Consider the following 26,668-nt stretch of genomic DNA (forward strand, 5'->3'; position numbering starts at 1 on the left):
AGGGATCTTAGCTGATAACTGAAGATGATTTATTGTTTGAACCCAAAAGTTCTCACTAACTTGGTTTTCTAAGACACACTATTTGGAAAGGACAGGCTATAGCTAAGGTTTAACACATAGGGCTAAGATGTCTATTTCCAACACTAGGACAGGCTCCTTTTGTGTCCTTGAGAAAAATCACTTAAGCCTTCTTAGTTCCTCAGTTTCTATAGAAAATAGTTAGCTATTCCTAATTTATGAAAATAATGAGTATTCAAGGCACTCAGTGCCTCAGGAGCAAAAACAAGCCAACTTACACATCAAGCATCATGCAGAGTTCTGCACAAGATGTTTGCCACATTCAAAACTGTACAGTCATCTGTATATTTACCATACCTATCAGATATATCCCCATTGTAGCACTCAGCTTTGACTACAAAAGAATCATGCCTCTCAGAGGTAGTGAGAAGTCAACCAGTAAGGGTCATACAAAATTTAATTCGCTACAAATCTGAAGAGGTTAAGTATACATTAGTCTAACTCATGAAATTCATTAAATCATTATCAGAGAATGACATGGCATGATCTCATTCTTTCTAATTTGATTAAAAGTATCCAAGCTCTCAAAGGATTTCTTCTTACCAGATTTCCAATGCAAGTTTGTCAACTTAAGACACAAAAAGTTTAAGGAAATCAGAGTTTTCCCAAAATATAGCTATTAAAGGACATCTAGAACAAAATGGCTGAGATTGATATCAATTTCAAGAGGAAATATTTGAGTGCCATTGAAAATTTAAAGTTATAAAAATGGAATGAAATTTAGAAAGGGAAAAACAGGCAAATTTGGACTCAAAAGAAGCAGTCTTCAAAGACCATGGCTACCCTTGTACATCTGAAATTCATGGGTACAAGTCAAGTGAAGCAACTTCAGCTGGGAGAACTTAAGGACATTAACTCCTCCAATACTGGCTACACCATAGTATTTTTAGAGGAATATTATCTAAAAGTTAGCCTTTGATGGATAAAGCTGAAGAAGACTTGCTCAAGGGAATAGTCCTGGAACAGAAGAAAAGCAGGAGTCTTCAGTGCTGGGGTATAGAGCCAGTATATAGACCAGTTTAGGTTCTTATAGTCCAGAGATGAAATCCCTGGAAGCAGAGTACTGCTGTGTTCCCTAGAGCATAAATGTGAAATTGCAGCAGATGACTGCAGAAATGCTTGCCAGAAAAAAATCTCAGATTTTTCTTTTAACTGAGCTTTGGGTCTTTCTGTCAATGTGGTCTGTTTCTACTCAGACTGTGGTCTGATGCTCTCAGAAGAAAGAGGGAAAAGTTGCACTGGAACATATGAAGTTAGAATTAGAACATAGTAAAAAAGGTGCAGTTGTATACCAGATTTCAATTTCCAACAGCTACAATGCCATGGTTTTAGAGATTATCCAAATTTGTTCAGCTGTATTTAAATTAAAACCAAGCCACCTAATCCTAAATGACAAATACTGCATAAAACTAGCTACTAGCTCTTGTTATTTAATGCAGACTGTCACCAGTGAGGACAATTTTCCTGTCCTGCTGTCTTTGCAATGAGGCTTAATAAATACTGACAGCAATTATGTTGAAATAAGATTTTTAAAAGGTCCAATTCAGTCCACAGAATGGATAAGATGCTTAATAAACATGCTACAACCATTACAGAGGAGACTGCTTCTGAAATACAGCCTGTCTCAGGTAAAAGCTATGGCACTCTAGATACTTTCAGTACTATGACATAAGGGATTCATGTCTGAACTCCCTTCCTGTAGCTGTATACAAGTTGTGGCCTTTACATTCAGGTTGAGAGCTACAAAAGCAGTTCTGATATGTCCTCTGCTGGGAGCTGCAGTATCTTTACCCTCCCTGTAGATTCCTCCATTACCAGGAAATTCAGTTCCTTTTATCTACATCTTTGATCTTTCAAATTAGGTACACAATCATGCACTTCTTTCAATTACCATATCTTTTATTTATAGCAAATATTAACAGTATTATAGGAACAGACTTAAAGTGTGAACCTTTAAGTACACTTGATGACAAACAGGAAACAAACACAGACTGAGGAAAGCGGGATATACTAAAACCTGGGGAACTGGTGGAAGCTAAGGTATTATCAAGCAGTATGCACTATAATACCACAACTAACTGAAACATGTTTGACCTTCATTTTACTGATAATTTCATCTGACAAAAATTTTCTTGTATGGCAGGCAAGGTGAGCGACTTACCTTAGGGCCAAAATCTGAACTCCTAATTTAGGGCTGTACTGTATTTAGATTGTATATTAATCAAAGGGACTAGACAGGAGTAAACACTCACTTTTATAGTTAACTGAGACACAGCTGACATTGCGTAAAGAACATGAATTATAGAAGTCAAAAAACCCACAGTGGTAGGCCAATTACTTGAATGCTCAAGAGTTTCATGCAACAAAATTGACAGCAAAGATAATAGCTACCAAACAAAGGAACTGAAAATAAGAGGTATGGCAGTAGTGGGAGAAATTTTCCACAGAAAGAGGCTGGAATTGAGAATTCCCCACTTAGGAAAGCAGAAGAATACTATCACTAAATCTGAAAAAATACCCACAGAAGTTGTTGGCAAAATTTTCCATGAGTTCATGTGTATAAGTTGCTTTCCCTGCATCTTCAATGAGTGACTAATTTCCTTAAATGTTTATCAAACAGGTTACGCTTACTAGCAGGAAGAGGCACTTCGCTCAAGAAAAGCTATTGCTTGCAAGATGCACATCCAACCAAGTAAGAAAAATAACCATCCAGATATCCAGTTAGAATCCTTTCAAATATTTCCACTTCACTGTTTTTAAAATAATGTTTAGAATAATTAAATGCTTTTTGTGCTCTGTTTTCTGAAAGCTATTTTAAGTTCTTAAAGTTTAGAATACCTTTCCATGTTAAAAAAGTGTCTAAGACAATTCTAAAATGTGATGAGTAAGAAGTTCTGATGTATGATTCTACCTTTTTTCAGGGCCTGATTCTTGCACCCCGATTCCATGAGATCCCTCTAACTTCTGATTCAGTGGTGTTTTCTCTTACATCAATTGAGAGGAAAATAAGTTCCATATGGGATTGGGACTGCAATGTACATTGGTTTTATAAAACTTATGCAATATCCATGCACATACATACATATGTATACACCACAGTTTTGCATTCATTCTATATATGTTTTTACATTCCATGTTGTCACTTTACTGCATATTCAAGATTTAGGCATATGTATACATTTGGATATTTCTGGATCCTTGTCCAGAACAGAACAAAAAAGTATCATCTTATGCATACTTCTTTATGGCACCATTAGACACTTCACTAGCCTGTATTTTGGGTCACTCCCTCCACATAGCCACTCCTCATGATCTAATAGCCTCCAAACAAGCAGCCAAAGGCATCCATGTAGTATGTTAAACCTTTAATAGAACCTGAATGCTGTGTCAGCACCAATGTAAGCTATTCTCTTTGGTGCTATTAGATACACATGGCGAAATTTCATTCCCATCATGTTTATAGTTTCAGCATTGCCTAAGGGGGTTATAAAAGCTAGTCGTGCCTGTGTAATTTTTGTGGCATGGCTAAGAGAATAGCCTTGAACTCTGAGAATGATCTCTGGATGTAAAGTGGTAATGGGCCATCATTCACTCCTTTCTTTCCAGGCTGCAATAAACAACACTTTGGTATCTAGACATCATTCACAATCTGTAGATGCTAAGTGAGAGGGAAGAGGGTTATTCACAAAGCGGGACTGCAAATTCAAACAAATGGGGAAAAGTCTGCAATAAGAATGCCAAAATTACTATTCTACACCTCACCCTCTGCTTTAGAGTTTTTTTGAAATTGTCAAAACCCAAAAACTAAATAGCTCCTCCCAGAGGTGGTAGCACCTGAGGTGGACAGATGACTAAGCAGGGAAGTAACATGTATTTTCCACTGATACAGGAAAGGAAAACAGAATGAGAGTTTAAGGAGATTTGTAAATGGCAAAGTAGTACAAGGCAAGATCTGATGCTGCATTTATCCACATCGTTTTACACACTGTAGCTATTAAATAGTATCTTCTGTCAATGGCAGCTATTGAACACGAATAGCAGTACCACTGTTTATACCATAATATAGAAATAATCCAGCTGACCATTTCATATCTGCCATTAGAGGTGGCAAATAGTGCTAACAAAACAGCACAAGGAATAATCTAGTAACTGGAACAGCTGAGTGACTTCTAAGACATCTACTTCAGTCTTTACCAAAGACTCTGCAGCTGTATCTAGCTATGGTTGTTAACATCATGAAGTTCAACAAAGGCAAGTGCAGGGTCCTGCACCTAGGGAGGAATAACCCCATGCACCAGTACAGGTTGGGGGTTGACCTGCTGGAAAGCAGCTCTGCGGAGAAGGACCTGGGAGTGCTGGTGGACGCCAAGTTAAGCATGAGGCAGCAATGTGCCCTTGTGGCCAAGAAGGCCAATGGTATCCTGGGGTGCATCAGGAAGAGTGTTGCCAGCAGGTCGAGGGAGGTGATCCTCCCCCTCTCCTCAGCCCTGGTGAGGCCCCGTCTGGAGTACTGCGTCCAGTTCTGGGCTCCCCAGTACAAGAGGGATGTGGCACTACTGGAGCAAGTCCAGCGAAGGGCTACCAAGATGATTAGGGGACGGGGGCATCTCTCTTATGAGGAAAGGCTGAGAGAGCTGGGCCTGCTTAGCCTGGAGAAGAGAAGGCTGAGAGGAGATCTTATCAATGTGTACAAGTATCTGAAGGGAGGGTGTCGAGAGGATGGGACCAGACTCTTTTCAGTGGTGCCCAGAGACAGGATGTGAGGCAACGGGCACAAACTGAAACACAGACACTTCCATCTGAACATGAGAAAAAGCTTCTTCACTGTGAGGGTGACAGAGCACTGGCACAGGTTGCCCAGAGAGGTGGTGGAGTCTCCTTCTCTGGAGATGTTCAAAACCCTCCTGGACGCGATCCTGTGCAATGTGCTCTAGGTGACCCTGCTTGAGCAGGGGGGTTGGACTAGATGATCTCCAGAGGTCCCTTCCAACCTCAACCATTCTGTGATTCTGTGATTCTGTGAAATTGAGCTAGAGGCTTTGTTGCTCCTTAGTAGCCTACAGTACACAGGTGTTCAATCATGGTTCTGGAATGGGAGAGGGCAGTCAGATGAGTATTGTTCTTATTAATCAGTGTGCCATAGATTTCCTAAATACCTCTAAAAGATATTTTTTAGGAGTTTATTTCACTTGTTACAAAGCTTAGAACTTCTTTGTTCAAAGAAAGTGTTACTACTCTTGGGAATACCATGTAAGGCACTGGATGAAGACAGAGTGAGATGCAGCAAAGCTGGATGGCACTACTGCACTCTCTGGTGTTAGTACAGTGCTGGCACTCTCTTCACTTCTCCCACCACAGGCTACGGGAGGAGAAGGCACAAGTGTATTATCTCAGCTGTTGTGATAGATTAAGCCTGACATGCTGCCAAATCTTATGTGTATTAATAAGCTTCTCCCACTGATCCCCAGTGGCAGTCAGATGGGTTCATTGGTAGATTGTGGTGGACATTTAAATGTTTGAGCTGGGCAATTTGAGATGAGCTGTCATAATTCATTAGCACTGCTGAGGGAACAGTGCCAGCAAGTATCTGGCTGATGACTTAAGAGACACCTAGCAAGCAGAATAAAACACCTACTCACTCAGCAAATCTCACAGCAGCGCTAAGAGGTCTAAACCCAATGACCGATATAACACACTGCCACTTGTAATAAACCAGGAATTAAAAGCTGTTATCATTAGTGACTTAAAGCTTGGTGAACAGTATGCTTCCAAATCACAATCTATCACCAATGGACATGTATTGCCTGCCCCTTGCCTGCAGGGTGTATCTGTGAATAGGAAAACTGAGACTGGAAGCTGATGAATTACTGGTTACAGGAATAAGCAGTTGATGTTTTTCGGAACGCGTCTCTCCCAATCTCCCTGCCACCCTTTAGGGAGACGATTATTGACAGCTGTACAGAGCTGTATCCGTTTACAGGGCTGAGTAAAAACTATAGACTGAAGGGTCCAGTTGACAATGGGAAGACTGACTGATTGCTTTCACATCCAGCCTGTCTACTTTCACTGGATGTATTATAAGCAAAGGGAGTTCACCTGTTTTACTTTCTGTACTTTTTCAGGTAATATGCACCATCTTCAGTATGGTGACAATAAATCCTTAAACAAACTCCTAGAAGTTGTGCTGCCCAGTAGATTGACTATCACTTAATATTGTGTTTCTGTATATTAAAAAAACATTCTCTGATAGAACAAAAAAAAAGCTAAAACTCTGGGTGAGAGGAGGTAGGAGATTCTTGCACAAACCATATTTGAGTTATGACCTAACATAAGGAGAAGCAGATATATGCAGTGGCTGTTTAGAAAAATAGCTATTCAGAATTTAGCATCATTCATGGACAAGGATTGAGAATCAGCTTTTGTATTATAGTATCTCTTGTTCCACGCATTTTAGTCCTGCTGAAATGATGCCTGTTCTTTATAAAGAGCTACTTTTTTAAGAGACATCTTTTTTGTTTTCATTTCTAGATAATCAAAACTCTCCAATCTCTTCACCTGTCATTGTCATTACAAATGCATTTACAAACTTATGTGAAGGAATGAATGAACCATTTTCCCCCAGCTCCTTCTAAATATCTGCAATTACCAGTCTTTACCACCAAGACTGACACTGAATCTATTGGCTAAAGATGAACCTTCAAAAGTTTACAGGTATTCCTTTCCAGTCATATTTTCAGGAGCACTTTGCTGTCCTTATACTACTGCTAGTCAGGCTTGCTGTTAGATGCTCATCAAAGACCATAAAATCAATATCAGAAAGATATTTCCTTAAATCTCTCATCTATCATTTGTCCCTTTGTCTGTATTCACTTATTTAAGACCTGGCAGAATGAATGGTTAGGGACATGATTATTTAGCCCTTTGGGGGAAAAAAGCAACTAAAAATACCTTAATTTTAAGAGCAAATCAAATGCACTGGTCTTTTGTATTTGAATACTTGCTTAGGTCATTAGAGGAAATGAGTTTTGTGACCTCTTCTCTTACTTTCCTTTCTTGTGCAGAGTTCAGTATGAATGGTAGCTTTAGCTTTGAAGGTAAATTTGGTAAGTTAGCATTAAGGTACACAGCTGCCTGGGAACCATGGTACAGAATAACAGAGAGCAATGACAGTCAGGAATGAAACACATTTGCAAAGCTACTGTCTACAAGGTATAATTATGTTGTATTATGATTCTGCCTTGCATCTGCTAGTCTATAAGTACAAATATACCCATTTGTCTTGCCTAGATAATACTTTCATTTGAAAAGGCTCTTAAGGAGTCCTCTCATCTATCATCTACTGTTGCGGCACAATGATTTTATATGTTTATAGACAATACGATTTGGCCAAATTGAAATCTATAGCCAAAATAGAGCTTAGTGGGATCCAAATTTACGTTTAATACCTTTCAGTGTTATAAAAATGAGAAGGAGGCACTAATTATGGCTCTGTGATGATGGGTATGTTAAAAATGTAGTATAGAACAGCTTTAAACCTTCATATTGTAAAAAATACACTGCATGACAAAATGCAAACCATGGTCTAAATATCTGGAGAGCTCTCTGAATTTTTAAATGGTTTTATAATAAATGGATAGATACAAACACTTTCTTGTCAATTTTTCATTAGATTCTCTCCTTTTTGGTATTTCTTTTGAAAGAAATCTGTCATACCTGGGAACCCATGTTTTCATGACAGTTTCATTTTTTTAAATGCTGATTCTTAGAATATCAGTTATACAGGCTAAAAAACAGATTATAACATTTTTATCCAGAAAGAAGACAGTGTATGTACCACAGACAATGGATTTGAAAATAAAATCCTCAAAAGCATAAACTGCTTGACTGTGAGATGTGTTGCTTATTGGTGTAATTAATATGAAAGTGTATAAGGTCAGTGCTAAGATTGCATTAAAATTCATGTTTGATAAAACTGGCTATCTGCTTTTTAGTATCTGCTCTACAAGAAGAGAGTCTTACATACGGTATTGTTAAGTGATACAAGCAGTATGGAAGTAGAAAAGAAAGAAAGACTTTTCTTTAACTTATTCCATACAGTCTTGTGAGGCTATAGGGTTTTTTTGGGCATATTTCTAGGTGTAGACATATGTGTGATTAAGTATAACATTAATTTATCATGTGTGCAAGAAAATCTGATATACTCAAAAAAAATCAAAAATTCAATAAAATAAAGTTAATATCTGCATATCATACCTGCACTCAGGAATGTGGAGCAGGTTTCATCTTGGTCATCAGTTTAATTCAGCTCAGATCAGAAGGAACCTAAAGATTCCCTTGGCGGTTCCTTAGGACAGGATTTGGTAGCTTTTAAACTGCTTTCTAAAGGAATGACGTTTGACTTTCAAACTGCACCAGGGTAACTAAAATTGATTGTTACCCGCTTTAGCACTGTCAACCAACAAACTGGGAATGGCAACAACCTGTAAAGCCATCTTACTATGTACCCTGAAGAGATGGACTTTTTAGACCATGGAGCTTCATAAATGGCTGCTTAGGAGAAAAGTTTGTACTGATTCTGGTCTGTGTAAAAAGGACACATTATCCAGGGCTGTCAGTTCAGAAGCAGCACAAACCATGATGTGCATTTACAATTTTGAGAGGCAAGCAGAAATGGGAATGCTTTCTTTTGGGACGACACTCTTAGGAAATAATCTGAATAAACAGATTTAAAGTCTGTTTTTCATCTACCAGGTGGGTCAGTGAATGTGATAATATTCATTTATAATCTGGTTTTAGCTATAATCATGGATCAAGTTGTACAATCTGTATTGCACAGGAAATGAACAGGTCTGTTCAGGATAAGAACAGACCATCTGTTCCTAAACAAGAAATTAATGGGTCTTAATCTTCCCTAAAAAATAGAGTATAAATGAGCAGTAATTCTGACAAGACAAAGGATATCATCCATCCATCCAAAATCTGCTACCTCATCTGCTCTTCTGTAATCAATTTTGCCTTTTAGTGCATGTTTCATACACACTTTCATTCAGAGTGGGTGCCAGTCCTCCATCCTGAGGGCCCATGAAGTTACCTAGAAGTGGACAAAACTATGGCATAACTGTGGCTAATACAGAAAATACACAGTAAACGATAGAAAAAGGCAGGACTTTGTCTGATCTCTTCCAAGGTATTTATTATTTTGAAAGCAATCAATAATCTATGTCTTATGTCTTCTTCTCTTCCTCTTTTTCTTTTACTCTTTCTGGTCACCATTTGTATGAATAGAGAATAAAACGTTACTTGTGAGCAACCAACTAATTTAGTTTGGATTTGCATGTACACTTTTCTGCTTTAAATCAATAATTCCTTACCACAGGTTCTGACTAAGCATTCCAAAATTGATTTTCAAAGCATATTTGCATTTGATAATTTGAAGTTTTCTGCCTGCCAGTCACTTTGTGGGGGTGTCCTGCCCCGCTGCACAAGGGTGAATCAAGATTCCTTTGCCATGATTGATTCCCTCTGTCAGAGATTTTAAATCAGATGTCCTGACTACGCAATGGTATAGATTTGAGCTGGAAGATGTAAATGTGTTTAATAAAATCCATTCAAATCCTTTTTATAGGCTTCAGGATTACTAAAACTTGACAAATCCTTCTTTTAAATGACATATTCAGATCTCAAACTCTCTTCATTACAATATTATCCTAAGTATATACAATTATGTTTAATTCAATAATCAGTCAAACTAGCAAGTGTGGTACTCCTCACTAGCCATGATTAAATGGACTCAGAACTCCTCAGCTTTGTCATGGGTCCTATGCTTGTAATAGCAATTATGTTGTTTCCTTATATTCAATGATAAATATTTCTGGTTTCCTATTCCTGTTATTGTTAATGAAGTTCAAAGTGACCATGAAGTGCCACGGAGTGACAGCTGTGAAATCCTAGGTGGCTGCAGATTTATTGGAATGCAAAAGAGTCACTAATGGGGCACCTAGTGTGAATGGTCTTTTTTCATCTTAAATGAGACTACATCTAGACACAACTCTTTGTCCTGCAATATCAAGAAGTAAAAAAGAAAAGATTTTTTAAAAGAGAACATTGTCATTTTTAAGGTCCCCTGACAGCTGTTTCTGTTATTTTTCAATGTAAATATTTTTTTAAAAAATCACAAGTGTTAAACTGGTGTCAGAAGTTACCTTACATGTTTGATGTGTAAAAAGTGATAAAGTTTTAACTGTGAACTGGGGGGAAATAAGTATGTCATCCTGTTTATTTTTCAGCAACCTTTAGCTATCAATATAACAGTTAAGGCTGTAAATCAATATGTCTTTTGCCCATATAGCAAAGTTATATACCGATATAAAACTGTTGAAACTGTTTCCTGATTTCTCTATCTCAAAAGCCATAATCATAAAGCAGGTCCCCTCAAATTTTCTATGTCATATTGCACAAACTTTAAGATACTCTTTAATTATTATTTTTCAAATAGAGAAAATCAGAAAGAGAATTTAAAACACTTATTAGCCTTTAATTAAAAAAAGGTGTTATTCTTTATCTTTAAAAAATCCCATCAAGTTTTTGGGTTTTGTTTAATTTTCAGAGGGCAATGACAGGATGGGGACTACTTCTGTCATGTATGGGCCCTGAGTGCACTAATAGGCCCTAAACAACCTGACCACCCTCACCTGGGGCCTCCACCCCCATAGGCCCAGGAGCATATTTTAGCTCATCTTGGGGTCTTTGGTCTCTATCTGAGCTCTGCTGTAGGAGTGCTGGTCTCCAGCTTGGCCACAGCTCTGTCTTGGCCATGGGCCTTGCTGGTCTGGATCTTGGCCTGGTCTCAGCCCTACCTCATCACCATGGACCTGTCTGGCAGTCACCAGGCTGTGTCTGACCCTAGTTACCCTCACTGGACCTGATCTGGCCTGTGGGTTGCCTTCCAGGCTTGACCTGGGACCTCTCTCATCACCACAGATGTGCCTGATGATCTGGACTCTTGGTTGAACCTGGCTGTCATCCACAGGCCTGCCCTGCTCCCTTGCTGAGGTACTGTGGGGCTGGGCCTTGGCTGGTGAAGTGTTATCTTCCTTATCCCCTGGCGTCCTGTCCCTCAGGGAGCAGCCAGACCTGAATACTCACTGACAATCTAAACCCCTTTGGTTTTTATTCATTGTCTTTGCAGTACAGAAGTTGTTTCAGTGCTTTGCTAAAAAGAAAAAATCAATAGGCTGAAGTCCATGCTTTAGGTGAAGCATGTGTTTGAATATGTGATTAAGTTAAAGATGTGTTTATGTTGTTTTCTGAATCAGGACTGTAAAAAGGACTCAGTGTAAGGTTCCTGTGGTTTCATATAGTCATAGCTACCAAGGAAAGGTCACTCCTAGGAAAGCAGTTATGTTAATTATACATGAAAAGACTCCTATCATAGAGACAGTCTTCTGGCTAAACTTAGCTAAAATACAGCTGTTCATTTGTTCTGGTTTGGGTAGAGAAGAGCCTACTGTTGGCTATTTTGTCAATTTTAAGAAATGTATTGTTACCACTCCAGCATAAAGGAAAACAGGATTGTTATTCTTACATGCAAGACAGAAAGAGGCACGGAGGGATGAGGTGATATGTTGGAAAGTTGACCTATCCTGAAGTTAGTGGATTTGGGAGAGTGAGTCCTTGGTCCAGGTAACTGTTCGCACTACTAACTGCTAGCTGGGTCTACCTGACACCATGGGAGCTGTGGGTTTCCGTTGGAAGGAAACATGCAGAAGGATGTCTGTGTTGATGGAGAGGCCAAGACAGTATACAAGCTGTGGCACAGAATCACAGAATGGTTGAGGTTGGAAGGGAGATCTGGAGATCATCTAGTCCAACCCCCCTGCTCAAGCAGGGTCACCTAGAGCACATTGCACAGGATCGCGTCCAGGAGGGTTTTGAACATCTCCAGAGAAGGAGACTCCACCACCTCTCTGGGCAACCTGTGCCAGTGCTCTGTCACCCTCACAGTGAAGAAGCTTTTTCTCATGTTCAGATGGAACTGCCTGTGTTTCAGTTTGTGCCCGTTGCCTCACATCCTGTCTCTGGGCACCACTGAAAAGAGTCTGGTCCCATCCTCTTGACACCCTCCCTTCAGATACTTGTACACGTTAATAAGATCTCCTCTCAGCCTTCTCTTCTCCAGGCTAAGCAGGCCCAGCTCTCTCAGCCTTTCCTCATAAGAGAGATGCTCCAGTCCCCTAATCATCTTGGTAGCCCTTCGCTGGACTTGCTCCAGTAGTGCCACATCCCTCTTGTACTGGGGAGCCCAGAACTGGACGCAGTACTCCAGACGGGGCCTCACCAGGGCTGAGGAGAGGGGGAGGATCACCTCCCTCGACCTGCTGGCAACACTCTTCCTGATGCACCCCAGGATACCATTGGCCTTCTTGGCCACAAGGGCACATTGCTGCCTCATGCTTAACTTGGCGTCCACCAGCACTCCCAGGGCCTTCTCAGCAGAGCTGCTTTCCAGCAGGTCAACCCCCAACCTGTACTGGTGCATGGGGTTATTCCTCCCTAGGTGCAGGACCCTGCACTTGCCTTTGTTGAACTTCAGGAGGTTCCTCTCCGCCCACCTCTCCAGCCTCTCCAGGTCTCTCTGAATGGCAGCACAGCCCTCCGGTGTATCGGCCACTCCTTCCAGTTTTGTATCGTCGACAAACTTGCTGAGGATGCACTCTGTCCCTTCCTCCAGGTCGTTGATGAAGAAGTTGAACAAGACTGGACCCAGTACTGACCCCTGGGGGACACCACTAGCTACAGGCCTCCAACTAGGCTCTGCGCCACTGATCACAACTCTGAGCTCTGCCATTCAGCCAGTTCTCAATCCACCTCACTGTCCACTCATCTAAACCACACTTCCTGAGCTTGTCTATGAGGATGTCATGGGAGACAGTGTCAAAAGCCTTGCTGAAGTCAAGGTAGACAACATCCACTGCTCTCCCCTCATCTACCCAGCCAGTCATTCCATCATAGAAGGCTATCAGATTGGTTAAGCATGATCTCCCTTTGGAGAAGCCATGCTGGCTACTGCTGATCACTTTCTTCTCCTCCACATGCTTGGAGATGGCCTCCAGGATGAGCTTCTCCACCACCTTTCCAGGGATGCAGGTGAGGCTGACTGGCCTGTAGTTCCCTGGGTCCTCCTTCTTGCCCTTTTTGAAGACTGGGGTGACATTGGCTTTCTTCCAGTCTTCAGGCACCTCTCCTCTTCTCCATGACCTTTCAAAGATGATGGAGAGTGGCTTAGCAATAACATCTGCCAGCTCCCTCAGCACTCGTGGGTGCATCCCATCAGGGCCCATGGACTTGTGGGTGTCAGGTTTGCTTAAGTGATCTCTAACCCGATCCTCCTCGACCAAGGGAAAGTCTTCCTTTCCCCAGACTTTCTCTCTTGCCTCCAGGGTCTGGGGTTCCTGGGGGCTGGCCTGAGCAGTAAAGACTGAAGCAAAGGCGGCATTCAGTAACTCTGCCTTCTCTGCATCCTTCGTCACCAGGGCACCCACCCCATTCAGCAAAGGGCCCACGTTTTCCCTAGTCTTCCTCTTGCTACCGATGTATTTGAAGAAGCCCTTCTTGCTGTCCTTGACATCTCTTGCCAGATTTAATTCCAAACGGGCCTTAGCCTTCCTCGTCGCATCCCTGCATACTCTGACAGTGTTCCTATATTCCTCCCAAGTGGCTGATCCCCCTTTCCGCTTTCTGTATACTTCCTTCTTCTGGTTGAGTTTTGCCAGGAGCTCCTTGCTCATCCATGCAGGTCTCCTGCCTCCTTTGCTTGACTTCCTACTCGTAGGGATGCACCGCTCTTGAGCCTTGAGGAAGTGATGTTTGAATATTAACCAGCTCTCTTGGACCCCCCTTCCTTCTAGGGCCCTAACCCACGGGATTCCTCCAAGTAGGTCCCTGAAGAGGACAAAGTTTGCTCTTCTGAAATCCAGAGTTGCGATCCTACTTAGTACCCTGCTGCCTCCTCGCAGGATCCTGAACTCCACCATCTGATGGTCACTGCAGCCAAGGCTGCCCCTGACCCTCACATCTTCCACCAGTCCTTCTTTGTTTGTTAGTACGAGGTCCAGCAGCACACCTCTCCTTGTTGGCTCCTCCACCACCTGTGTCAAGAAGTTGTCACCAATGCTTTGCAGGAACCTCTGGGACTGTTTGTGCCTAGCTGTGTTGTCTTTCCAGCAGATATCAGGGTGGTTGAAGTCCCCCATGAGAACCAGGGCCTGGGATTGTGAGGCTACTTCCAGCTGTCTGTGGAAGGCCTCATCGACTTCCTCATCCTGATCAGGTGGCCTGTAGTAAACACCCACAACAGTGTCACCCATGCTAGCCTGCCCTTTAATCCTTACCCATAAGCTCTTGACTCGTTCTTCATCCACCCCTAGGCACAGCTCAATACATTCCAGTTGCTCTCTCACATAAAGAGCAACTCCACCACCTCGCTTTCCTGGCCTGTCTTTCCTAAAAAGCACGTAGCCATCCATGACAGCACTCCAGTCATGCGAGCTATCCCACCATGTCTCTGTAATGGCAATGAGATCATGGCCCTGCGACCGCACACACATCTCTAGTTCTTCCTGTTTATTCCCCATGCTGCGTGCATTGGTGTACAGGCATTTCAGAGAGGAGATCGAGCATGCAGGTTTCCCAGGAGGGGTAAAAGAGGGTCCTCCATAGCCACATCCCATGCGCACTTCCCTGGCTGCATTCACCTGCTGGAGGCGTCCTGACTTGAGCAGTCTTTTGCCAACTACCCTGTCACTATAACTCTCCCCTTCCCCCGTCTTTCCTAGTTTAAAGCCCTCCTTACAAGGTTGGCCAACCTGTGCCAGTGCCCACATATTTTTCAAAGAATCTGAGTATTATCACCACAAAGTGGCTGGAGCACACAGTGAATGTCCTATTACATAGCTCCAGATGGCTATGGTTTTTTGCAAAAAGCCTGGAGAAGCAATTTGGGATAGAAGGCTTTTCATCTTGGAAAAGCATTAGTGTGTGTGTATGGGGCTATCTATATATAAACATATATTCTATGCCATGAACGATTACTAATAATTTAAGACTCATGCTTTATTTCCAATCCAAATGAAAAACAGTTTTCTCAGAAGAAGCTACTGTGACTATATGAAATTCACTTTTTTCCCCTTATGATAGAGGTACTACCCAGCAGAGAGAAACTTTCTGATGACAGAAATGTCTCCAGAGATACATAATGGGAAATAAGGCATGTTACAGCTCATTTACTTATAGCAGTTACGTGCTAAATTGCAGATGAACTAAAATAGAGTAATTCTTTGAAAAAGGCAGCAGTGAAAGGGTTTGGAAATCTATCCCAATAGAATTGCTCTTTGAGTTAATATCTTATGGTTCAGTATTAAAATAATTATCCACATTATTGATCCTGCCTGTGTGGTATGAGCATCCAAACTGCACTAAGTAATGCTCTTAGGGTCTTCTCCAACAGACTAAAACTTGGAGTGGATTTTTTTAGCATGTAATCCATAGATGGGATATGAAGAGGATTTCTTCAATCAGTTCACAATTCATTTTCACTTATGTCAGCACCAGCACAAAAACTAGAAAAACATTGTTAAAATGAGAAAACAGTTCTGTATTCTTTGCCATAATCAGCTCCTTCTTTTAGTCATTCCCAAAACAAACTACCACAGGATTTAAATACATAGACAAAAGGGAAAAATTCCGAGGCTTTCAAGTGCTTTGTGAAAGTCATAGCATTTGCACATGTCACATAGTGCCCGACTGGGCTAGATCAGCTGCATATGCCTTAGTGTGCAGCGGTAACATCATTTTGAAATAAATCCTTCACTTAACCTGGTTTATCTTGCACTGGTTCAATTTGCAGAACAATTTCAGTACAGGCTAAATAGTTTCCTTTGAGAGGGAACTAAATCAGAATCTCTGCTCTGGGTAGGCACCAAACACCCTCCAGCTCTTACTGGAGACAGCAGGGTTTGAACTAAAGACTGGTCTTCTGGACAGCTTTAAGCCATATGTGTGGTGGGGATGACTGATCCAGGGGACAAGAGTAAACCTAATCCAAAGTAAGACTCCCAAACTGCCCGTAATGTGGGTGTAAGGTTCTCAGCACCTTCAGTTTCTGTCTACTATCTAAGCCCTACTGCACCAAATTACTTGCTAATACAGACCTCATCACTGAGGGCTTATTGATAGCTCATAACAAAGTATAGTCAACAGCTGCTATGATCTCAGAAGTCAGAAAAGCACTCATTTTCAGCCATGGTTGCAGCTGCTCTTAAGGAAAGTTATCTTCCTCCAGTGGAAGAAGCGTATCTCTATTAGGAGGGCAAAAGTAACAATAATGAAAGAATTCCAAGTCTAGGCTTTTATTTGTGGTCATTTGAAAACTCATTTCAAAACATAGCAAACATCACTGCCTTGCCCAGCTTTAGAATTCATTTATATCCTTTTCCTTCACCTTCTCTTAGTTGTCCCCAGAGTGTATTCATTTCTTAACTGGCAGAGCCCTCCTGCCTGTTTGTCCTTAGTGGATAAAGTTGTCCTTTCTCTCCTCACCCTAAGTGTGATCCTACAGGACTCTCATTACAGGTCAAAGTATTAACTGAAATATTTACACACTGCTTTGAGGCATCAATGATCTTCTACCAATTTTTGCCCTTAACCTAGTCCAAGAGACAGTACATTACTGAGTGAGCATTAATTATTCTACTTCTTTTACTATAACAGAATTGGTCTGATTTCACATCGTATTAACACTGAAAGTCGCTGCAATGGGACATGTTCTGTAGGAGATACTTACTAGATGCTGGCGACCAGTTCTTGGTAGACAAAGTAATTTTAAATTGGTTTAGAGTGCTTTAGTTCTGGTGAAAAGCATTGGATCTGCATTCCTGTGTAGTTAACTATTTCTCCATCTGCTAAATTTAGAGCACAATGATAAAACAGTCCTAGCAACTATTCCAGTGGGCTACAACAGTGAGACTCTAAATTTTGCAAGCATATCTTTAAATCTCTTTAAAGTTAATGGAAATAAATAAGTTTTTTTTTTTTTTTGAAAGAAGTATTTGAAGCATTGGTGCACTTTCATGAATTTGGCTCCTAGGTGAAGCCAACTAAATAGCTACGCGTTATTACTTTTGGAAGACAAAACGCTGCTCTCAATCACTATGTTCTGAAAGGGAATATATGAAAAGCAATTAGTGTCTAAGTTTCCATGAAAGTAACAGGGAGGCAGAGAAGATGGTTGTCTTGGCACAATCAAACATGAAGAAGCAAGGCAACAGAAATGACTGTCTGAGACTCAATTAAATTAAAATCTCTGAGAAGCAAGAAGGAAATTTATGTAGCTCCATGTATGAAGATCAAAGCTGGGAGAAGAAGGAAGGCTGGCATTCCCATCAAGAGAATTACTGACAAAATATCAAAATCTGCAGGCATCCATACTCATGCACAAAAATGACTGATTCAGCTACAAGACGAGCACACTGCAGTACTCTGTGCACCAAGACCAGTGTGCTAGCTATTAATAAGTCAGCTCACAGGCAGGAAAATCTGAATTAGCTAAGTACTCCACACAAAGTAAGTAGCTTACACTATATACATTTATATATATACATATATATACACCTTTGCCAATAGGAATGATGATTTGTCTTTCAGAACAGGATTCCAAGGATTATTTGCTTCTTGCTATGGTAAATCAGACTGTATAATCTCATGACTCTTGATTCCAGATAGGGTATTGCTTCAAAAGCTTTCACATAGGTGGTAGCTCACTTTATGCCCAGATCTGGTCAGAAACTCTATCACTTCCATAGCTCCTTTAAAAATTTGTGGTCTACTTCAGGTAAAACAGCTAGTTCACCCTTTCTACTAAAGCTATTGTCTCACATGAAGATAGCACCAAGATTTTTAGTGTCTGACTTTTTCTCTATCTGCAATTTCTTGACCTAAAAACTGTTGTGCCACCATTGTCCTCTCTGGCTACCGGGCCAGAATGGTTTGATTTCTCTTACTTTTACAGGACTGCTGTGTTCACTCTGGGACTGCATCTCTCTTTTTCAGGTTCATAAACAAGCCATTGTATCGTTCACTGCAGTTACAGCATCAAATAGCACCTTTAGGATCTTTATCTAGCAATTGCAGCACCAAATCAGAATGACTAGACCCATTGGTGAATGTTATGAGCCACAACTACTCCTACATTCATACATACAGAACAAACAGAGACATGATTTTCAGAAGCATGAGTGATAAAAGGTCCGCTCCAGGAAAATAAGGCCTTCTGTGGTCCCAGTCTGTTACATATCAAGATATAGAGGGAAAAAGCTCACGCTGGTGTTCACTTAAATCTAGTACTTGAATATCTCTACATATACTGGCTGGTTACCACTCTGACAAGATAATCTTACTGCTCCAGGCAGGGAGAACTCTATTTCATATCTCAACAATAAAAGCACAAAAACATTTTCAATTCTCCACTGAAGCCAGTATCAGGCAAAGTCTGAATATGTGCCTTTAATCCATGGCCCCATTGCTCCTCCAGTTCTCTCTCCACATTGCTCATGTTTTCCTGTAGCATTTTGAATCAGAATGGATTATGCAAAAGAGACCTTCAACCAATGAAGTTACCTGAGAGTTACTTAAGTCCTCTAACTTAATTAGCCTTCTCCTGAGTTGATAAATGACATTTTATCATGTTGCAAAGGAGGTTTAAGACCACCCTAATAACAGACATTTAAGCATAAATTTCCTGAGTTGTGGTGATAGAAGTATCATTTCCCTAACTTCACTAATATAACTAGGTGTTAACTCACATTACAGGCTCTGCAGGAAAGTTTATGAGAGAAACAGCAGCTTTGCTGCATTAACATACCCAAGACACCCAGCTAATGACTGTGAGATTTAAAGCTTGTCATAGCTTCTTCAAGAACCTAAACAGAGGAAATTCTTAACTAATAGAGCACCTGAGAAATTCTTAACACTGCTACTCTGCTGGGATGGAAATATATCATGAAAAAGTGATTTTAAAAGCACAGTGCAGCTTAATAATTCATCAAGAAAGATGCAAGTAATGGAATAGACAGTGGCAGAATTAGTGTTTACTGTTATCATTAAGCTGGAATGAGAAGAGGTCACATCAGGCTTATGCAAAACAATGAACAGTTTTAGAGAAATTCAAATGGGAGCCCTTTAATATAGTACCAGAATACAGCAAGGGCAATAGATTTTAAAATGACAAAATAAAATGCTTTTTTATATAGTTATCCTATGGAAATTTTGACTATAAAAATTGTCAAGACAAAAGGTTAACAGGCTTAAAAATATACATGAATCAGATTTACACAGCAATAGACAGATAGAGGATTAAGTTAGGATAGCTTTGCTTCATATCAGTAAAATGTATCCAGGCTAAATTAAATATGCTTGTGTGTGAGTGCATGCATGCATGTGAGTATAGTGTGATAAGGGAGGCAGAAGAGCATGTAATTAATGGGATATTCATCATGATGATATTTTGACCTTCGTGTTGTATCTCTTCATCTCATTTTTCAAATCTTCTGAGGCAGGTGTTTATTTTCTTTAGATGTTATAGCTTTTTGTAAATACAGAATATATTTTCTTAATGTAAAGTTTCACCGAAGATTTCTGCTATAGAAGAAATAGGCTTGAAATATTTCCTATAGTTCTGTCTTGTGGCTTTGCTGCTAATTCTGCCTCCTTTGACTTTTTCCAGATAGCTTGTCCTCTCTCTTTGGGGAATGTATCTTTCTAATACTTAGTTGTGAGATGGGCCTGCAGAAAGAGGATGCATTACTAATTTCATGAGAAATGAAAAACATTATGGTGATATTACTGCTGCCAAAATGCTTTAACAAATGTGTTATTTTTACTTTTCCAAGGAATACTTAATAAGCATCAAATATTCACAGAGGACAGATAATATTTAAATGACATCTTTAAATGTTTAAAAATGTGCAACTCTCTGATAGGAATTACTACATTAAGGCCTGCAATACATTTTCATTAGGCACAAACTGTCTCCATGATGATATCAATGGAAAAAGCTTATCCACATCCACATCATATCCAAAAGCTTTCAGAATTCTTTGTGCTCACACCCAAGCTTCTGTTTTCAGGATGAAAAATTAGGGTTCAAATCAGTATTTGGTAAGATGATAGATAAAATCAATAAAGTGGTAAAGCAAGGCAAATAAAGTTTCATTCAGCACATCATTTTCCCCAGCCTGTGTTCCATTTGGCTAGCCTTGGTGTTAGCCTGCTCTTCTGAATTATAAAAACAGCAGCTATTCCATTGTCAGTCACAGTTCTATTCAAACAGGCTAAATACCATTTGGATACAAGGCCACAGGAAATGGTACAGGAGATTTAATATTGACTGTGTAGTTATATAGTGTTTTAGGAGGATGCTAGGATAACACAATTCTGTTCAAGATATCTTCTTGATATAACACAATGTTGTGGTTTTCTTGAGGAAAATACATTGGAAAGAGCTCCAAAAACTATCACAGTAATTTTCCTTCCTACATTTCTTCTATACCTTCTGTCAAATTGCTGCTTTGAAATGCTCTGGAAAGTTACTGTGTACACTGGAAGAGAACTGCCAGAATTCCAAGTACATGGAGTGCTGTGAAGGTAGAGCTACAAGAAGAATCAGAAGTCCTGGTGATGTAAGCTGTAGTACACAGAAATATAAGCCTGCCTGTTTTTATAACAGATGCCTCAATAATTCACAGTAACTACTGAAGGACTCCACTGTAAATGACTGAATATTGTGAATTAATAAGCATGATGAATATATACAATGAAAGTTAATACTTCACAAAATTATTTTTTTCATTACATTTGATAATTGGAATTAATTTCAATTTATAATATTTCTTCCTGTATTAACAGATTTACCACTATTTTAGCAAAAAAATGAAGTCTTAGTAAGAAGAAATCTCATAGGCATTATATGTTTGCTACTAAACTTATGCTGAGAAATACAAAGAAAAATTAGATTATTAAAATATTAGATAAGCAAAACCAAACAGGTTTACACAATACCAACCCCCAAAATACTGAATAAATATCTTCTGTATACCAAAGCTAAAGTTTTAACAAGCTTCCCACAAAATTTAGTTTTCTTTTTTCTATCTCTTTCTTATAAACCTAAACAGAGGAAGCCCCAAATTTAAAAACATCTAATCCCATCTTCATCTTGCTCTACTGGTGGTCATTCATATTATTCTGGCTCCTCCCCTAACATGTCTATATGTAGATAAAGTGGCTATGTCTGCCATTTTTAAATATTTATTTTTAATGGGAAAAGGTAATGTCGGGTCTACTCTATCTGCTTAAGAGAAAAGTTCTGAATGAGCGTAGGCGACTTAACTGATTACTTCATTAAATTTTGGAGCACAGCAAAGAGATCATCTGACTATCATCTCAGAAGCGTTTACTTTCATTGTTCAGTAAGCCAAAATTCATAAAGCAATGAGGAAGAAGGGGCAGTCTCCAGAATGACCTGCCGAAGACCTGATTATGCTATCACAAGAGATGCTGAGAAAACTCTTCCTGATAGGACTGAGCCACAGAAGAGCATTTAGTCAGCCTTTGGTTTTGATCTGTTTTTATCTGCAGCTGTCAGGAACACAGAGGAGGAGAGCACACAGCAAGGCCAGAGCCCTTGCCCAAGAACATTCTGTCTTTCTTATATTCCTGGAGAGAAAAGTGAGAATCTCGAAAGTGCCTTGCTAAGTGCTTGTTTTCTACAAGTATCAGAGCGGTGAGAGAAGAAATAGAAGAACATGTAGGGAAAATCCCCCAGAGCAGCCTCTAAGTATACCCCAGCAACACCTTTCCTGTTCTCAAGCACAAGAAAGTTGCTTTACAATTCTTCCCTTCCCGCCTGCTTCTAGTAACTTATCTGAGCAACAACCTTTTTTTCCTGCCCCGAGGGATAGAACTGTGGGAGTGGAGAAGGGAAGGGTGAGGCAGCAAAAGGGAAGAGAAAAATTGATGTTCTCAACAGATCTTAATGAGGATTCTCCTGTTTGGGCACACTGTACAATTACATTAATTGCAGATGCTCTATGATACTATAAAAAACTGTGGAAACACATTAAAAAAATAAAAATAATTAAATGATTCTTTAATTTCTCTACTTGCCCCTGATTCTTGTTTTCTATTTCAGATTCTCCTCTGCTGCTAATAGGGTGAACTAAGCATTAGGGAGAACAGCAAGGACTGAGAGATTCACCTTAATATCAGGAAGTTTAGGTACGGAACAAAAAATGTTACATTTCACTGGACTATCTGCAATATCCTGCATTCATAGAGCCACTTGGACATATTCTAGAAGTGAAAAGTGAGAAGGATGGTATTTTCAATCCTTGTATATTGATGAGTTATTCCTTCTTCTTAAAGGAGTCTTGGTCTAGGTTCTTGCATTCCAGACCACAGGAAAAGCCTGCCAACAGAAGCACAGGTGGTCGTCACAGAAGTTAGACATTGTCAAGTAGTCTGCTGCTGTGAAGACTTTGCTCAGAACAATGAGACATACAATCGTTTGTGACTAACATAAAGGTTTCCTGCTCCCAAATAAAGTCTTTCCTCCATATACACTTATTTCTCTGCTGTAATTCTTAATTCAGATGTAAACATCAGTCTTCTGTCAACCACATTTTACAGTAAAAAGATTGAGAGCATTGAGATATCCAGGCCTCCTCTCAGGCAACAGGAAGTTTCTGATTTTAGAGCTGAGGTATTACCAGTTTTAACAATTGCATATTTATTTTAGGATGTCCAGGCAAATTATACAGTGAGTATTGATTTTCTTAGCACATGTTGTAAGTCTTGCTGTGTGCTGTGGCTTTTGTGAGACTCTGATTATGTGGACTTAGAACTTCAATCTCACAAAGACAATAAAATGGCAATTTTTTTCTATTTTTCTTTAATATGCATTAACTATCTTTGAGGCATTGATTTACTTGCAAAATTTTAGGAGGTTGGTAAAGACCCACAGTGGTCCCCATACCTCAGTCTCCTAAAAAGCAGTATGGTGTTATCTAGTGAGCAAGTTGTAAGGCAGAGAAAAGGAAAAGGTCAGGTTAAGTGCATTTCTAGACTGGGAAGCTATTGAATATTTATTGCCAAAGAGAATACAGTCAGGGAGAAGGAATGCTGAATTTCTCTATCATCACCCTTCTACAAATAATCCTTTTAGTATCAGCTAATAAAAAAATACACTAATCAGACTGGTCCATGCAGTGGAACAGAAACCTCTTCATGTCTGGGATAATCATCAAAAGTACTTTCCCCATGGTGCCAGAAGAAGGATTACTGTTCTGTCATTTAGAGGTAGCTAGAGAACTGCCAGTTACAGAGAATATGTTTTCATCACCAGGGGTAAACTCAGCATTCTGTAGAAGAGATTCATTAGACCAAGAACCATAGCTTGCTTGAACAAAGTCTGAGTTATGCAGCTCCCTCATCATATGGCTATTTTTCTCCTACATCATTTTGTTGTATATGGTAGACTCCTAGCAGAAGAAATCCATCCACAGAAAATCTTCTGGGAAAATAAGATATGGAAATACTAGGTGCTCAAACTGTCCAGTCCACATGGGTACTAGAGGCAGCTGGCACAGATGAGAAAATGGAACAAGCCTACCAAAAACCCAGTTGTTCTGTGGCTGATACGCTAAAGTACATCCTTTGATGGGAAGCATGAGAAGACTGGAAGTTTGCTTTGTCCTTTCTTCTTGGTATGAATCCTCACTGTGGAAACAGTATCAGCAAAGGCTAATAAAGCTGAATATATTATTTCATACTTCCACGGATACTTTTCCCTCTTATACCTAAACCAAGAGCCAGTTCTAGCCACAGATAGAAGGAGTTAAAAACAAATACTTGCCTCTGTCAGCTTGCTCATTTTTTGGGAGATTATCTGTGGCAGGGATACTATTGCTAGTTTGGATTTTTTTGAAGAATACACTTGATTACCCTTGGACTATGGCATTTTCTATTTCAAAAGATCCCAGCTTCCTCTGCAGCAATCTTATCTCTAAACTGTGCTATTTAGCGCAAATATTTTTTCTGTGGAAATTGGACAAATTTAATATTGCTATGCAGTGCACAAACATTGGTGAAAAAGGAAACTTGCTATTTTACCATTAGTACAAATGCTTTGACCCATTTCTTTCATGCATTGACTCCATATCATAAGCTACAGTAGAGAAAAATGTTGCCTAAACTGACTGTGTAACTTTTGAGTATAATGGAGATATGGAATGGATTTCTCTAATTCCTCCTGTTTTACCCAAGGGTGTAATTAAATCACTTTAACAGCTTCCTCAGGCAAAATGTGAAGGCCAGTGGTAATGCTCTGCATCTCTAGGCCTAGTTTGCTAAACTCTACTCATCTGTGTTTTGCATTTCTGTTCATACTGGCATTACAGGCAAACTGCCATAGCCAAAATCATTTGAAATGACACCTTAGAGCATGGATGTCTCTGACATGCCCATTATAGACTGTTACAATACAAGTTCCAGAAGATCTCAACACCTTCAGCAGCAAGGCTTAGAGTGAAAACATTAATGTTTATGATCAGCCTATTATTGTCAAACTCTGCCTTCCACCACATGAATATCAGAACAGTTCAGCAGCATTTCACATCAGGCAATTTTGTGAGGTCTTTGTGTGTGTGTGTCCTCAAACAATGCAGGATATAAAGAAAGGCTGATTATGCTAGAGGGTGTGTGTGTTATTGTGCAATATCAAACAAATAAATAAGACCAAGTATACACACTGATAACTTCTCAAAGTGAATCTTCTTTTTAAAGAAACTTTCTAATAACAAGGGATGTATATTATGCTTTAATTCAGATAGAAAGGCAGAGGGCTTCAGGGCTAGCTTCTCTACTTCTTTTCAGTGTCATGACTTCTTAACACTTTTTGCTTTCATTGATTAATTTGTATTGGTGCTGCATGAACATTGAACAAAAGATGTCCTTTACATAGAAAGCTTATAACTTAAGCATGACACAGGAGAAAACTGTAAAACTGTCATCATCCACTGATCAGCCCAGGGAGTAGGGAGGCTGCTCGTTTACCTTCCTGTATATATATCTTTTCCTGATTCTCTTACTTTTAATAAACTGAGATACAGTAGCAGGGAGAAATACTTAACTTCAGATATGTGGTAAAAGGAATTGACAAGAGTCCTAACCTAGCTGCTAAATGTCCTTTTCTGCTCTTCATAAAGTATCATCCATTTAATTCAAATAGCTTTTAAATGTCATTCCCTTTGAATCTGGCAACGGGTGGAAAGCTAACAGACCACCACAATCAGAGGCAGAAAAGCTATTCTGCTGAATAGCTGATAGAGTCTCAAAAATCTGTAATTATCTGCTCGAAACATTCAAATAGCCAAGAAAAATTAGTGTACCCTTTAAATATTGGAAGGATTTGATTTCTTATGCCGTAGAAAAGCCATCACGTCCCTACTCTTATCCATTTTGCAGGTATGCAGACAATGGGAAAATCAAATTGTCACTAATATTAAACTAGTAATATCTCCTAATTCCTAGCTGCGTATCAAATTTCTGTTGGACACATGTCTGTAAATGCACCTGAGCTGCTGCATGCCCTGCTGTTCCAGCTTTGTTCATCCCTTGAGACAGACAGCTACTTATTAGACAAAACTCTCCAAGAGATTTGGTCACTGCTAAGATGGAGGATCATACCCCTATATTAATCCTGACATCTGAATTTAGCGTGGTACTTCATTGGAAAATGTAAAAAAACTGTCTTTGGCTTCATCATGAACATCATTGTTTTTCACAGGTCACCCTGTAGATCTTGAGTAATGTATATGCTCTGTGTTCACATCTGAGACATGTAATAAACTGACTTGCATTGTGTGAAAGGCAAGGTCACAGAGACGTTTACTTGATAAATGCTCTGTTTTAATGCTTTGGGTTCTTAACTCTGGTGCTTTGTCTCTAATCCACTTTTGAATCTGAGCTGCTGGGGAAAACACTGCTATTTGTGTACTAGGAAGGTCAGACAAATGGACTAGCATGAGAAGAAATATCAGTAATCTGTTGGAGTTTCCATCTCCTAATTTATCATGCAACAGAGGAAATATTACAACTGATCTTTTAATGGGATTGAAGATGAAAGTAGCTGAGATGAAAAACCTACTCAGAGGGGATATCACACATTCTTCTTTTTACGGGAAAGTGTTTAATGATTGCATTCGGTGCAACTTTGGGTTTGGTGGGTCAAGTCCTGCATATTTGCACTAGCATTATCTGTTAAGAAATCTTTATAGTCAAATTCTTGACTGACAATTTTCCACACTCTCCATTTTAAAGCACTTGGCTCTGTAGTTCTTCTGACTGCTACTATGTGCGGGAAATTACCCTGATTAAAAATCCATTTGAGAACCTCTAAGGTGACAGCTTAAGGATTTAATTCTCCCTCTGATTTGCAAGAAGAAATACACACTGTTGTCAAAACACAAGAACAGTTATTTAA

This window comes from Apteryx mantelli, chromosome 4 (assembly GCF_036417845.1).
Source record: "Apteryx mantelli isolate bAptMan1 chromosome 4, bAptMan1.hap1, whole genome shotgun sequence".
Classification (NCBI taxonomy): Eukaryota; Metazoa; Chordata; class Aves; order Apterygiformes; family Apterygidae; genus Apteryx; species Apteryx mantelli.